The 16,024-nt window shown below is 32.4% G+C and overlaps 1 protein-coding gene across 2 annotated transcripts in view; it reads left to right on the top strand.

Annotated features, from left to right (window-relative positions):
* Positions 1-9,975: 9,975 nt before the first annotated feature.
* CALCRL (calcitonin receptor like receptor) overlaps positions 9,976-16,024 on the top strand; it is a 106,015-nt gene continuing 99,966 nt past the window's right edge. Inside the window, exon 1 of one of the 2 annotated variants that reach the window (XM_059052020.2) lies at positions 9,976-10,249. The gene's annotated coding sequence lies outside the window, so the exon portion shown is untranslated. The remainder of the gene's footprint in view (positions 10,250-16,024) is intronic. The other variant, XM_059052019.2, reaches the window with a different exon arrangement.

Genomic DNA, 16,024 nt, shown 5'->3' with positions numbered 1-16,024 from the left:
TTGTCATCTAATTTGTTTACCCCACATTTACTCGTATTTAGAAATAGTATTTTGGACTTGACTGCTTATAAAAATTCTTCCAGTTTGGCATTTTAGAATTTTATAAAAATGTTCTCTATTTTAAAGCTTCCAACACTGATACATGGTAAGCCAAAACAAATGTGAAGATGTTCTGTGATTAAAAAACAAAAGTCCACACTGGCAAGGCTCCTCTGTTGGTAATAACCACATTCCATATAGATTAAGGAAGTCATTTTCAGTGGTCTGCTATATTCCTCCAAAACTAGCCTATGTGGATGCAGCTTGCCTTTTCTAAACTAACTACACCTGCAACAGATTTCCTTTTCAGTGCCTGATTAGTCCATAAACAACAGAAGTTTTTTATGACAAGCTTCCAAGTTACTACTTTACAGGGGGGCCCATTCACTTTGGAAGATTCTGAATGCCTTAACATTTGGCTTTTGCTTATGATAAAGTATTTAATCTCTTTTTGTAATAATTCTTAAAAGAGCTAGTAAAATTTAGTGAAGCGTAAATTATTTCAAGTACCAAAATATTTTATTTCAATCTATAATTTATTCTAATAAGCTTTAAGCAAATTCAATTGAACCAAAATTAAGCCATTTCTGTCAACACTACTGATAATTTGCTCTTCTTCATTTATCATGAGATAATAGCTAAGTCAGTTATGAACCTGAGTTTCTTTGGGGTTTTAATCCACATTTAATCTGTATTTTCATATTAGGTGTAATTCCAATTTACTGACCTCTCTTTCTTAAGTTGCAGGTGCTCTCAAGTTAGAAGTCAGAGGAAACTATTCAATACTTCCTTAGTCAATTTTTGGAATCAGAAGGCAAGAATTTTGACCTTCAAAAGTCAATTTTTTTTTTTTAATGTATTCCCCATCCTCAACAGAATGTTCTACAAAATTTGTAAATCACTCTAGGGAGATTTCCAGAGAGTTTCAAAATGCGAACAGCTGTGAGCTACCTAAACGATCCATCTTGCCAAGAAGTTTCTACTCCAGAGATGAAGAAATAAACAATTACCATTTTTTTTTACTCAAAATATCTGCCACTGTTCAATGAGAAAGTTTGTGGAATTATAAAGCTAAGTATATGTTAGGAAAAATTGTATTCAACCTTTTGCATATTCTCTTTATTTTTCTCCTTCACAAGCTACACACACATACATACCATCATTTAATTAGGAAGAAAATCTTTAAAATCCAGTAAATCCTACAGTTTCTCTTATCTACTGGCTGCCAGTAAACTGTCAGACACAAATGAAGAATATTTTAAGTATTGTAGAAGAAAAACATAAAACACCAAATCAAATGCAATAATAAACAGCATAGGATTTGGATTCAAATCAATTTGGATTTGTACTCAATAAGCCTAACTCTCTCGTCTTTGCCTGTGAAATGATTATTAGGGTAAATGAGAGCACACATGGAAAGTATTTAGCATAGTGTTTGCTGCATCATAAGTGTCCAATAAGATGATAGCTATTGATATTAAAATGTGTTGAATATTTATTATTTCCCAAAGTTTTAAAATATAGTTTGAGCTGTAACAATTATTCAAATAAATTAGGCAATTAAAAGTTAGAGTAGGAAATTTTAGGTAAACTTTGTCTGCTAAAGTAGCAATTTCATAATGTGAGAAATGAGATTAAGTGGTTTTACTGCTAACAAGATTAATGGAGAGAAATGTAAAAAATTTATATTTAGAATTTTAGAAATTTTTAATAATTTGTTTTTGAGATAATTGCCTAAGAGGTGCTAATAAAATTTTTAATATGGAACAGGGGTAAAAGGGGTAAAAAGCAGTGAATGTTTTTATTTTTATAATGAACCTATGTAAAATTCATATTAAAATTAAAATATACCTTATGTTTCTAAGAAATTTTAAGTTTAAAAAGTGATCACCATTATTCCTTGTGTCATCCTTCCAAATATTCAGAAACTTATACTATTATTCATATACGAATAATATTGGAAATGTGTGCTTTGGATAGAAACCAGATTATAAATATATTTGAATAGAAAAATAACCAAGCTAGTGGTGATGCTTTTTTCTTTTAACATCTTTATTGGAGTATAATTGCCTTACAATGGTGTGTTAGTTTCTGCTGTATCACAAAGTGAATCAGCTGTACGTATACATATATCCCCATATCTCCTCCATCTTGCATTTTCCTCTCACCCTCCTTATCCCCCCACCAGGTGGTCACAAAGCACCGAGCTGATCTCCCTGTGCTATGCGGCTGCTTCCCACTAGCTATCTATTTTACATTTGGTAGTGTGTATATGGCCATGCCACTCTCTCACTTCGTCCCAGGTTACCCTTCCCCCTCCCCGTGTTCTCAAGTCCATTCTCTACGTTGCGTCCGGTGATGCTTTAATGCAAACTTTCTGAACGCTGTTCTGTGTTTTCCTATATTGCTAGTACCCATTATTTTCTTTTTCTCAGTGCAGAATCATCTAACTGAAACTCCAGTAGCTAATATCATTTGAATTATATTCCATACAGTTTTGCTCCCAAAAAATATCTGAAGTAGTTTGCCAGATTAAATATTTTACTCATAATGTCACGAAGAAGGAGGACTGGTTTGAAAACTAAAAAACTTAAGTTTCAAGTTCCAGTTCTACCAATTTATCCAGTTGTGTAAACTTACTAAGATTCTATTTCCTCACCTGAAAAGTGAAAATCAAATCTTATTCAGAGTTAAAGAAAATGTCTAAAGCATACAGCATATTTCTGGAAAAATGCCAGTCATCAACAATGCTACTCTTCTTCCTCAACTTCCCCTAAAACAGAGCAGAGGCCACAGAAGCACTGCTAGATATTAAGTACTTAAAGATACACTAATTAATACAACTCAAACTTGAATCTATTTTTTATGCTTCCTTACAATTAATCCAAAAAAAGAGGGTCCTCCAACCATAGTATTTTTTTTTCTGAATAGTCACAAATACCATGAGAAATGCATTTTAAGGATACCATATATAAGGGACCATGGTTGACACTGCAGACATTAACTTCCTAATAACTTTGAAGAAAGACATAGAAACATTTCCCAGGGTAAGGTTTTGTACTTGCCTACTCACGCCACCCCCACCACCCCAGTCCCACCCAGCCTCACAGAATAAAGCATAAAACTTGATTTGGAGTGCATGACCATTGTAAATAGATTAAAATACAAATTCCTTATCACAACCTACATGGCCCTACTTACTATGTCCTGATGTACTCACGTGGAACTCTCTTCTTGCTCACTGATCTCCAGACTCTAGGAACAATCGAGGTGCAGCACTAGAACAGGTTTTGCTTACTTGCACTAGTATTCCAAGTCAACTTTGTTTTGGTTTACCACCCGTATTGAGCTGGTGCACTCATCTCCCTGCTGTTGGGAGAACTGGCTGCTAATAGCTCCCAGCTGCATTCTTTTGCAAATTGTCCTCAGCTGATAGTAGTTACTTTCCCTAGAAGTTATGTTTTCCTCTCCCAGAGCGCTTCACACAAGGACTGACTAAGAAGAAGCTATGAAAGACAGAGTCCTGTGCAGCAAGGAAGGACATATCTGACAGGCAATTTATACTCCAGAGCCCTAGCCTTATGCATTAGGCCAAATCCAGATTTTTACCTGAGACCACATGCTTGCTCACCTCATTCTTCTTCCAGTCCTGCTTCATTCCCTCCCTTAATGCTTTTTCCTAAAGTCTAAAGAGCACTCCTTCAGTAAATTATGGGAACCTAAATCCTTCTCTCAAGCTCTGCTTCTGGGCCCTATGGAGAACAGACTCCTTTCTAATCCATGGAATACCTCATATTTCTCGACTTTTAGGTTCCAGAGTAATTATTACCTTCAGAGAAAATGCTCTTCTGCAAGAAGTATGTCCTCCCTCCATCCTACCTTCCTATCCACTCAGTTCTGATGTGTTTCAGTCATTGAACATATTGCTTTTAAGCAATTGGAGTATTTGAGCAATATGAGTAAAAATAAGTGTATTTCCCTAAATGTCTACCTGAGGATAGAAACTAAATTCCTTGAGAGCAGGGACCATGTCCCTATTATCCAACTTTGTATTCCCAGTATCTATCCAAATGCTTGGTACATGGTAGATGATCAATTAATATGATGATCAGTTAACATCCAATGGATGGCTCTAGTTCAGAAACCTTGCTTTCTGATGATACAACTGTTTAGAAAGGTAGATTTCAGGGGTAATTAATATGCCCCCAAATACTGTCTCTCAAATGTCAGCTGTATTAAGCCAGACTGGCAGGATTATAACCAATTAATCATTGATTTTTTTCCTAACACATAGTGGTAAAACAAATATTTTTCATGCTTGAATACAGTGAGGTCCTTGTTTATCAGATGCGAAAGACACTTTTCACTCTGTTGTGAGCTTTTGAAAATCTGATTTGTATTCCTGATCAGATATGTAGGAGTTAATCCACTTTAACGTAGCCATAGGCTTCAGAGTTATCTAGCTTTAGATCATTTCAAATATGTAAAGGTATGTATGTTACATATATGTGATATGTACATTCATTGGAAGAAAAAATGTGGTATGTCATTTTAATTTGTAATGTTTCACTTATGTTTTAACATTTATTTAATGATTGTTTGCCTTTGCATCTAAATACTGTATGAAGTACATATTCTTTTTGCTGTATATAAAAGGATATTTTAATTGTATAGTCTACAATAAGTACCTGCCCACTATAACTCTAGTCATCATGTGCATCAGATTGTTTTCTTAGAAATCTTCCCTAGTTATTGGGATTTCTATTTAAAGAAAAAAGGACAGAATTCCATTATTATTTCACTTGAGAGCAACTTTGGCAATTTGAGAATGTTTAACACTAGATGGCAGGATGAGACTGTAGATACCCAACTCCTCAAAGCTAAGTATTAAAAAAAAAGATACTTTCTCAAAGGTGTTAAGAATTCTTAGGCAAATACATTGCATTATTCTTTAATATATGCATTATATATAGTTCCACACTACTTTATATTTAAAAGCTTTCACTGTGTATGATAGAGTGATGTTAAACACAAATAAATTATTGAAAAGAAAATATAAATTGCTAATAATTTTACAAGTTATATAAATATGACAATAGCTGAATAAAATAGTCTGTACCGGGAAAACATTCATACTATTTGGTATTCTTAGAACTTAATAATTAAATTTTTAAGCAAAATGTAAGATGTGGTCACTTCATCAAACGTTGCTTAGGTCAACATGCATAAACACAAAATTAAATAAACCATTTATTTTCACAATGAAGATGGATATTCAGCAAATAAGAAGCATTTCAGAATAAGTTCACAATACATATCCAGAGATGAAAAGTGCATCTTTTTCAATGCCAACTAATACTGTCCTAGAAATAAGAACTATTTTAAACTCTTCCGGGAAAAGCGATTCGAGTTTCCCAGATGAATTACTCACTCTCAGTATTTATGTACCGCTTGTCAGTGCAATATGGATAAGTATAGCTAGGGTGACCATATATAATTTTTCATCCAAACCAGGACACTTTTGAACATAAATATATAAACTGGAACTGCCCTAGCAAAGTGGGGCACGTGATCACCCTGCTTAGGGGACTTCATCCTCAGGAAATTCATTTTGTGAGCATTTATAATTTTATTGTCTTTTTCAATTAATTTTTAGTTAGTCCATGACATATCTCATTTGCCAGTCTTAGCTTTTAATTCTAGCAACAGTTAGCCCTTTTGGAGGAGGAGAGGCTCAAAAACTCATTAATATCTATAAGAAAATATTGAGTTCCTTAGAAGATCCAAATCCATCAGAACTTCATAAGAATCAATGAAAAGAATAGGCAGGTTTGTAGTCAACTGTTACTGATATGTTGTTTGACTTTCTTGGGGAAACACATTATAAAATACTAAAAGAAATACTCTATATAAGCTAGTAAAATAGTTTTATTTATCCATATATGGACCTGATGTCATGGTACTCACTTCAAATTTAAAGTTTTCTGTTCTTTTCAAATTTGTATTTATAGTAAATATTTTAAAAACAACATAAAGTTCTCCTTGAAATGATAAATTATGTGTATAATTAGAGTGAAATGAGCCCTTTGGTCTTAATAATGGAAAATAGCATATTCACTTTCAATGGCTCAGCCATCAGATCTGGGTCCTTCTACTAAATGCAATTCATTTAGTAATAAAATAACTTGAAAAATGCTAAGCAATTTAAGTAAAATAATAGAAGGTCAGGTCGGCTTCCTTACTAGGATATTTTTGATTTAAAGATTATAAAAATTGTGTGTTTCTCCCCAAATTATTGGTTCATTTTAAACAATCCATGGTATAATTTTGTTGATGCATAAATTTTCTGAGTGTAATGACTTTCAGACAATAGAGAACATGGAGGAATTATTAATTCACAACATAATACCTGAAAAACTTCATAGAAATAATTTTTGTTTTGGTGGTACGCGGGCCTCTCACTGCTGTGGCCTCTCCCTTTGCGGAGCACAGGCTCCGGACGCGCAGGCTCAGCGGCCATGGCTCACCGGCCCAGCCGCTCCACGGCATGTGGGATCTTCCTGGACCGAGGAACAAACCCGTGTCCCCTGCATCCGCAGGCGGATTCTCAACCACTGCGCCACCAGGGAAGCCCCAGAAGTAATTTTTAAAGTTCTATCTTGCACTCTCACCAGGGACAGTCTGTTCATAATATGTTTCATTTAAAAGTGTTTTATTTTGTTTTGTTTTGTGGCAGAACTATGCTCCAAGGCAGTAGCCACACGAATTCAAAACAAGTGGTCAGTTCAACCCAAACCACATTTTTGGTCTAATTTGACTAAGTTGGTCAAATAATATAAATAGTAATCCAGATATTTTGAGATAGCCTCCTCCTGAGTGTTAGTCAAAGTGCATTTCACATGGTAATTGGTACTCATTACTGGAGGACTACGGCTCTCATGTGCCTTACATGGGACCACAAATGTAGGCACAAATCTGCGTGTAGGATTCTGAAATGGGCAAGCATGACTAATTATTATTATATATTTCATTCTTCATTGTACATCATTCCTGAGTTCTATAGAAAACCTTATTGACAGTGTTCTGCATGGTTACATCTAGACTCTGCGTTTGCAACATTAGTTGTTAATTGCAGAGAATTTGGCACTTGATTCCTCATGTGCTAGTCAATCTATGCTGTAAACAACTAGATAACAGAATACATCCTATATTTTTCTTAATTCCCCAACACAGCTAGTACAGTATCTAGCTCAAAATATAGGTTTGATCACTTATTAAATGATTGCAAGTGTCTTTAATCATCTGTTAGGGAAAAAAATTATTTTATAAATAAAATACATAAGGCTAAATTAATATATTGATTGATGCCTCACTGGTTAAGAATCACCTCAATGATTATTGAAATACTTTCACTTTGTTCTACTGCATTTTTTTCCAAATATCTGTTGTCATGTTTCGGTGTTGAGATCCATCTTTTCACCTGTCCCTTCATAGCCAGAGTGGCTCCCTGAAAGTCCTCATGCCATTTATTTCATCTGGAGTTTATAAAATGGCAACTTGGAATCTGATTAGTGGGATGCAATTTGCCTGTTATTTCTAAATAAGGCTTTTAAATGATAACTAATAAAAGTTATCCAAGGGATTTCATGGAGTATAACCATGTGCCTGAACAATAATTTAAATATAAATACTATAACCTCTATTAGCCTTCCCATTTAGTGTAGTATTAGTAAAGGAGAAAGAGGATGTATAGTAGAGGAGAAACAGGATTGGTTTCAGATTCTTAGGACATAAGTCCAAAGCATAGATTTTTTTTATTCCCTAGACTTTACTAGTGTTGGGCAAATGAAATCAATGACTCTTGAAGAAAAAATATTAGTACTTTTGCAAACTTATTGGCAAAAGTTTTAGTTTTTTATAACTTAAATTCAAAAGCTATATTTTGATCTCTTACTAGGAGACAGATGATATACCAAGCATGAGAGATCAGAGGACATGGACAGTAATCATTCAGGCACATATTAAAGTCTAGTATTTGATTCTGCTCTGAATTTTAAGATGGGAACGGCAAGATGTAAAATGTTTTGTCAAAGGTCACACTAGAAAGTATCAGAACCAGGACTGGAATCTCATGTCTCCTGGTCCAATCCCAGTGCTTTTTATTTCTTCTTAGTTGTTCCCTTAGTGTATTCACTCCACAGCAGAATTCAGTAAAGCTTTCACCTGGCAGTATCCATGTCAGTATTCTGATTAAAGAACCATTGTTTGTGGAGTCGGTCATAATCTACAACATTGACTTTTCTTCTCATGGGCTGAAAGAAATAACTCAGAATGAAGTACATCCCAGCAGCCTCCCAAAGCAAAGCAAAACCTAGCCCTAACTGGAAATGACAATATTCTATAAACTTGCAACCTATGGTTATTTTCTATTCCTCAATAACCAAATAGGTATAAGTTAGTTTCTTACAAGCTTTATAACTATAATTTGATAGAGATTAGTATGTATCCAATTTTTATATGTATTTATTTTTATCAACCTGATCCTATTGATCTTAAGATCAACAACTGTGTAATAAGATTCTTCCAAGTAATAAAAGTGTCAGCAGGAACATACTGTTTAAAATACGTGAATTCTCTTTAATTTATGTTGTCTGGTCCTCTTTTGTTATTCTACAAGGAATATGAGAATCTCATTTTGTTCTGGAATTGCAGTAACATACCAATATCTCACTGCCTCTGATCTCAGATTACTAAGAATTGAGTAATCATCATCATATCATATGTATTTCTAAATGTTACCTAATTTGTTGATTGAAAGTGTTAAAAATATATGGATTTTAGATATTCTTTGATACATCTCTTCTGGTTTACAGATAGAAAATTGATGCCCAGATAAGTGAGTTTTAGTGCTGTTTAGATTTTAGAAATTATTATTGTTGTTGTATCTCACACATACACCATATTGTCAAAAAAAAAGTTCATTTCAAATTTAAAACTTTCTCCCCTGATAACTTCCAATGATTTATTAAACACATTTAGAATAAACTTATGTTTTGAGGCAAAACGTTTTCTAAAACATTAAAGTATGTTATATATTTTACCTTGTTTCATAATTTAAGTCTACAAATTATCAGCATTTTTGTTAAGGCTATTTTGAGGTATAAGCGTAGTGGTATTAATTACTCTTTTATTTCATAGGTGATAACAAGTCAAATATTTTTAAATATGTGCAATTATTTTAAATTTATAAACACATTCTCAAAAGGTTATTTTCTCTAAAATATATGTTTATATATAATGAAAAATAATTATGTATGTATATGTATACACACACAACACATACACACACAATGGTTTTGGTTATGACACATACACACATATCTATGTCATGAACAAAATTTTTAAAAATGTTCAAAAACCTGCAGGATAGAGTTTCATCATTTAATTGTGGAAAACTAATCAGGGAATAGCTCTGATTATCAGAGATCCAAATTAACAAGAGTTAGATCACAGAACTAATTATGAGGGAAAAATAGTTATTACTTTTCTGTGTTCTTTTATGAAGAAAGACATGTTAGATTTAAAAATTCCCTTGATGCTTTCTAAAGTATAATTCAACACACACACACACACACACACACACACACACACACTTCCTAATTCCTTTAATTCTTTGAGCAGAATACTATGTTCAGATTTCCTTCAAATCATAGGCATCTCTGTTTGACAAGTTCTAACAGAACTCAGTCAAGGTGAAATCCAGCCAGCTTTTGCTGCTAACAGTGTATTCATACAGCATATGATCTCTGTCTGTTCAGGCTGCTTCTTGCTCTTGTCTCAGAATAAAAAAGGAGTGCTGCTTTCCTGGGGTATGCCATTTGAGAAAGAAAGTAACCTAACACTAACTGCAGGCGGGGTCAGAGTGATGTAACAGGAAGCTCTGATGTTTCCCTTCTGCTGCTGAGCACATACAATGTGACAACCCTTCCAATCTACTCAGAGCAACCCTCTCTCTCCAGCAGAGAGTGTCACCTCCTGCTTTAGATCATCAAGCTCTGCTAACTGGACCTCACCCTGCCTGCAGGGTTACACTGCAAAGCTTTCACCCTTCTCCACCTTGTCTGGGGGTACATTTCTTCTGCGGAATCTCAGAAAATCAAATTCCATCCTAAGAATATTTCACCAAGAATTTCCTTAGGAGCTGTGCTGGGTAAGTGCATTATTCAAAATAAATATATTTATTCAGTCGTATTCTCGTGTAGTTTGACAATGTTTCTACTACAGAATTTAGTTAGTGACATTGAAATTATGTTGAAACAATTCTCATTTATTTCACATGTTAGAAAAATGAGAGTATATCTCCCCAAGATGTACACAATACCTATTAGTACTAGATAATATTATGTACAGTGATATTCTAGAAAAATAAATTTAGGAAGTAATAAAACATCTAAATGGATTAAGAGGTATACTTTTGAACAAACATCTTAATCAGGGAACAGTGCTTTTTAAAATTAGCTCTACTATTAGCTAAGCTTAAATTTTGACAGCTGGAAAACATTTTTCCCCCAGGAAGAGTCTTTAAACTTTCCATATAATCAGTATTCTAAAAGGGGGTGAAAGAATAACTACTTATGGGAGTCTCGGAGTCTCACTCTGTAGTTGAACACGATGCAGAATTAAAAGAAAAGGAATCACTTTGGATTTATTATATTTGTCTTCTATTTGCCACTCGCCCCTATTTACACATACATCTCTAACTATTGAACTGATGGAATTTTCATTGTTCGCTGTTGCCAGATGTGTCTAAGTCTCTCTTTTACTAACTCTGAACTGTTTCCGCTGTACTGGATCATGGGGTGGGCAACAAAGGAAAAAAACAACTAGGGTTGAGAAAATGTTGATATTTCTATATTAACTCTAATTTCAAAGCTCTTAAGCTAATAGAATGTGTTACTTCCATTTGTCTGGTATCCCTCTGCAAGCTTTTTCCGTGGATAAAGAAAAATAACAAAATATTTCCCAAATAGATATATCAGATAATTAAACAGGGAAATTAATGTGTGTTTTAAAAAAAGAATTTCCAGGATAAAACTTTCTGAAATGTTGAGATGAAACATCTGTTAATGCTTCTTTCAACAGTACAGACCGTCCTGGACAATTTAAGAAACTAGTATCTACTTAATAAGTTCTTGGTATAGAGACATGACAAATTTGTTGCTAAGAAAAATTAAATGTCAGATTTGGGTTCAAATTATATTAATTGACATAATTTTAATATATTTTCTTACCTAAGTGCAATTATAATCTGCAACATATCCTTCAGTGGAGAAATCCTGTACTTAATCACCCATAATCTGGCACATTAACGGTGGACTACCAACACATTCTGAGTAATTCCTTCATAATTTTCTACTCAGTTTTTCCACAAATTTCTCCAAATAATGGAAAGTTCAATTAAGTCTTATTTTTTGATTCTTTAAAAATATTATGGCTGGTTTCCTATCTCCTGTCATTCATTAATTGTACTGAGTTCCTTGACACATTTGTGGAAATGCATAGTGTTTTTAGAATGTGACTTTGTAAATAGCCATTAGATAATTAGGGGAAGAAACGGAAAGAACACATTAAATGCCTAACCCAATGCCATGGGTTAGTAACAAAAATTAAAACAACACTGTTTTTAATTTAGATTATTTTCTTACAAGGAGGTATTACATTAATATTGTATTTTATAATAAGGAACTCCCTCAAATTCTCTAATCTTTATTTAATTGCTAGCCAAAACCCCATAATTTTCTTTAAATTATTAAAATAATTTAATTTATTTTTTGTAACTATTCTAATAGTATGGTTTATAATCTTTATTTTCAAAAAATATTGTGGAAAAACACTAGGCAACGAATATTGAGGGTCATTTGGCAAAGGTTTATTATTTGAGAAAATAATTGAAAGTTTCAAATAAGAATTCATATTATTAAATTCTCCAGTTTGCTTTCTTTAGTGGTAAGAGAATATCAGAGCATCAATGCATGGTTTCAGCCATTAAGAATTAATTTACTTTTCTGGATGATATTACCCTGTAGGATCATAAAATCAATACACAGAATCTAATTCCAGTTCTAAATATGTAAGATCAAAATACAGAATTGAGAAATCACACGCATAATGTGAGCAAAAATATGTTCTACCTGCAATAGTTAGATATCTTTAAGAATATGCTTTTGGCTATTGCTACAAGTTCTTTTTTCCCCAGTATATCTTGGCATATGCCAAAATATTATTTTGTTCGTTAAAATATGTAAATTTTTAGAATATATAAGAGCATTCACTTTGAAAAAAATGAATAACAAAAAATTAAATAGAAATTAGAACTGGGTCTGTAATTTTAAAAACTATGTTAAATGAATGGCCAAGGTACATGTACTTTACTCATTGGTGATGCTTAGGACATACTTAAGTTTAAATGGAGTCAACACCCTAGTATATTGTGAGAACCTTCACATTAACCTGTACATATTTTATCATTATTTTATGCATAACAGATATTTACTTCAGTAAAAAATTCAAAATAATATTAAAACAAAAGTTTACCTTATAAGCTTTATGTTAATGTGGAAAAATTCTTTGATAAACACATAAAAACTAATCAGAATTCAGTTTATAGCATTATTACATATTTCTAATTTAAATATTTGTAACCATTATGATAATATTTTGTTTTCAACCTTTAATTCCATGGTTAAAATTTGATAGTTACTTAATTTTTAAGAATTGCCTTAGAGACTGCTATAGAACAATTAAAATAAACTTTTTAAAGATCTAAATATGCATTCACTAAACAAAACTTATTTCATACTCTATGTATGACTTTGAACACAGCTTGAAAAAATAATTGTTTTTAGAGATACCATGATAACAGTGTCAACATTTCAGAAAACAAATATATTTTAAGGACATTATTTGACGTCTTTGTCTTTATTCCTTATCTTTGTTTAGGATTCAGAGAAGCTTTTAAACCATAAACATAAGATACATCATTGCAACAGTGTTAAAGACGACACTCAAAGAGTGTAGTATCTCTCAGTTCTTGACTTGTAGTATCTCTTAGTTCTTGACTTAGACTATCAGAGAATATACATAAGATGGAAAATCAGTACACACCTATTTAAAAGATTTGTCTGTGTCTGGTTTTGAAGTCCATGGATACACTATATAAATGTGTTTATAATTTCGTAGGAAATCTCTTTTTCTACCAAAGTATGATTACCATTCTGCACTATTAAATTTAAGAAATTCTCTCATTTAATGTCAGAAAACGTTCTGATGCAATTAGGTGGAAAACAAATACTTAACCAGAAACACAAGGTCTATATACTAACCAGATATCTCGATCATTTTCCCATTTATTCACATGGACAATCATACCTGCCCAAATTCTTTCATCAATAGTAGTTATGCAACTCAAAGTAACTGTATAGTTTTCACACCTTAATTTTAGTTTATCTACTTATAAGTTGATTTATAATTTTGAAGGTATACAGCCTTAATTAGTGTAAAATTGAAAAAATAATATAGAATACATTTAATTGTAAAATTTGGAATATAAATATTGAACTAGTGTGATTTAAGAAAAAAGAGCATATGATTAGATATATGATAATTAAATCAACAAAACCCATTTAAATAATAGGAAATATACTTTATACATCCTATTGCCATTCCAATTTAAATAATTTAAACTTTTTGTCCTCAATAAATCCAGATTATTATTTTCTCATGTCTAATTTGGATTATAATATTGTTCATTAAATCAGATTAGATCAAAGAATCTGTATTTTTCCATATTTGAGTAAACAAAATCAGATTAGTTTTTAATTTAATGTTATTTACAAAAAATGAAGAAATGGGTTTTAAAGATCTAATAAAAGTCTTCTTAATGTTAAAAAATAAGATGGAATCACTGGCTGTGAACTGAGTTAGGGTCTATGTTTATTAGGTTACCAGAATTGTTATCAGATGATAAGTTGCAAATACTTTCCTAGAACATGTTTCTTCCTCTTTCTCCTTTAAATTAGTTTACTTAAAAGAAACAGTATTATACAAAACTAACACAATATATTGTCGTTTGCAAAAATGGTCAAAAGAGTGTATTTACTTTTAAACATAAAACAAGTTTTAATCTTTTTCTTCCTTCCTGGTTTAATTAAATGCATCATATGTTTTCTACCTTACTACCAATTAAAAGGACAAAAACTCAACTCAACCCAATATAAATCTAAATAAACAATTGACCAACACCACCCTGTGGTATTGAGGCTATTGCTTTATACTTTATTGAAGTTGTTGGATGGAGCCCAATTTTTAGTGAAATCTTATTCCTCTTAACATGGAACATATTTTTTAGATAAAAAATGCTAATATGGCATAAACTTTTATATAAATCTGTCATTATTTCTCTATTTAGGTTTAGGTTAACCTGAACTCAATTATGCTTCTAATAAAACCATAGTAACTTGTGAGAATATCATTTGATATATTAAATAGCAGTGATATAGTGAAATAGCGGCTCGCTGGTTTACAAGGTGCCCCTCTCCTTCCAGCTTAGTTAGATGGGGGGTCATTAGCATACTCATGAACACATAAGCTTGGTTTTATCAATCAAAACTAAGATAAATTTGTCTTATATCCAAGCACTGATTTCATACATTTTACAAATGAGCATTATTTTGAACCCATAACTATTAGTTAACCGGAAACCAATTATTATGCAGATATTTGTGCATGAACCTCAATTTTGCTTCCCTTCCAAGTATAACTTGAAGGGAAAATTGGAACTTCAGTAAGTACTAGAGAAGAATAAGTAATGTTATAGCAGAAAATAAGGAGGATTTAAAATATGGGAAAAGAATGTCATCAATACAAAACTGTTGATCTTTTTTCTTAATTCTGTTATTTTCAAATGTGAGGCAAAATAGGAGACTTGTTTTTCCTTTAATAATGCAGATCTAATATTAGGGTAACATGCTTAAATATTTTATTAATCAATTTACATATATCTTCTTTAAAAATCTATTTTCAATGAAATTTTTTTGGTTTTAAATCTTTTTTTTTTTAGGACATGCCAATATACTTTATTAGCTAAGGCAAAAAATATAACTTAGGGATTCGTGTTTTAGAAATTTAGATATAGTTGTTGTTTGAAGCAATTCCCTGGAATGGAGTACATTTTAGACAACAACCATATCACATTTAGTAAGGATATTGCTACATTTTAAATGTGTTAAACACAATTTTGTTAAACTCCCAGTTAACTAAAATATCTTGGAATTGTCAAGTTTACTTGGGTAAATATATTTATTGTTAGCTTTGCTTTCTGGTCTTTGACATTATTCGGTAAGGATGAAATATTGGATGAAGGATGCATTATTGGATGCATCTATCTTAATATCCCTGAGGGACAAAAACTTTTTTTTTTTTCTTCCTCAAACAGTAGAGTCTGCCTTCCCTGCTGCAGCATTCCCACCAGAAGTCAGCATGGGTGAATTTGTCCACACTGCACTCATACAAGAGAACCCCCTTTTAAAGGGTGGCTTGCTGCTCTTGATTTAGCTAATTTCTTTGAGGGTTTGCCATGTGCTATGGACATTATTAATTACTCATGTATAAACCCATTTAATCTTCCCCAAAGCCCTAGCAAATATCATTATCTTTTTTGCAGGTAAGAAACTCCAAAACCAAGGCACAGAACCCCTAAGTAATGTGCCAAAGGTCATATGGTTATCAAGTGGCAAAATGAGAACTTAAATTCTGACTCATGCTCTGAACCACTCTTCTCCCCTTTCCAATTGGTGGCTGGTATCTCATCAATCCTATTGCAAAGGGATGCTGTTCCTGGAAGCTTAAGTTAAGTATAGAGTGAATTGAAATTCTTTCGAAACAGTGATAGAGTAAATAATCTTGGGTTTCCTCGTTAGTCCATAAG

Source organism: Kogia breviceps, chromosome 2 (assembly GCF_026419965.1).
Source record: "Kogia breviceps isolate mKogBre1 chromosome 2, mKogBre1 haplotype 1, whole genome shotgun sequence".
In the NCBI taxonomy this organism is placed as follows: domain Eukaryota; kingdom Metazoa; phylum Chordata; class Mammalia; order Artiodactyla; family Physeteridae; genus Kogia; species Kogia breviceps.
Note: the sequence above shows the minus strand (reverse complement) of the source record. Positions and strands in the feature narration are given on the sequence as shown.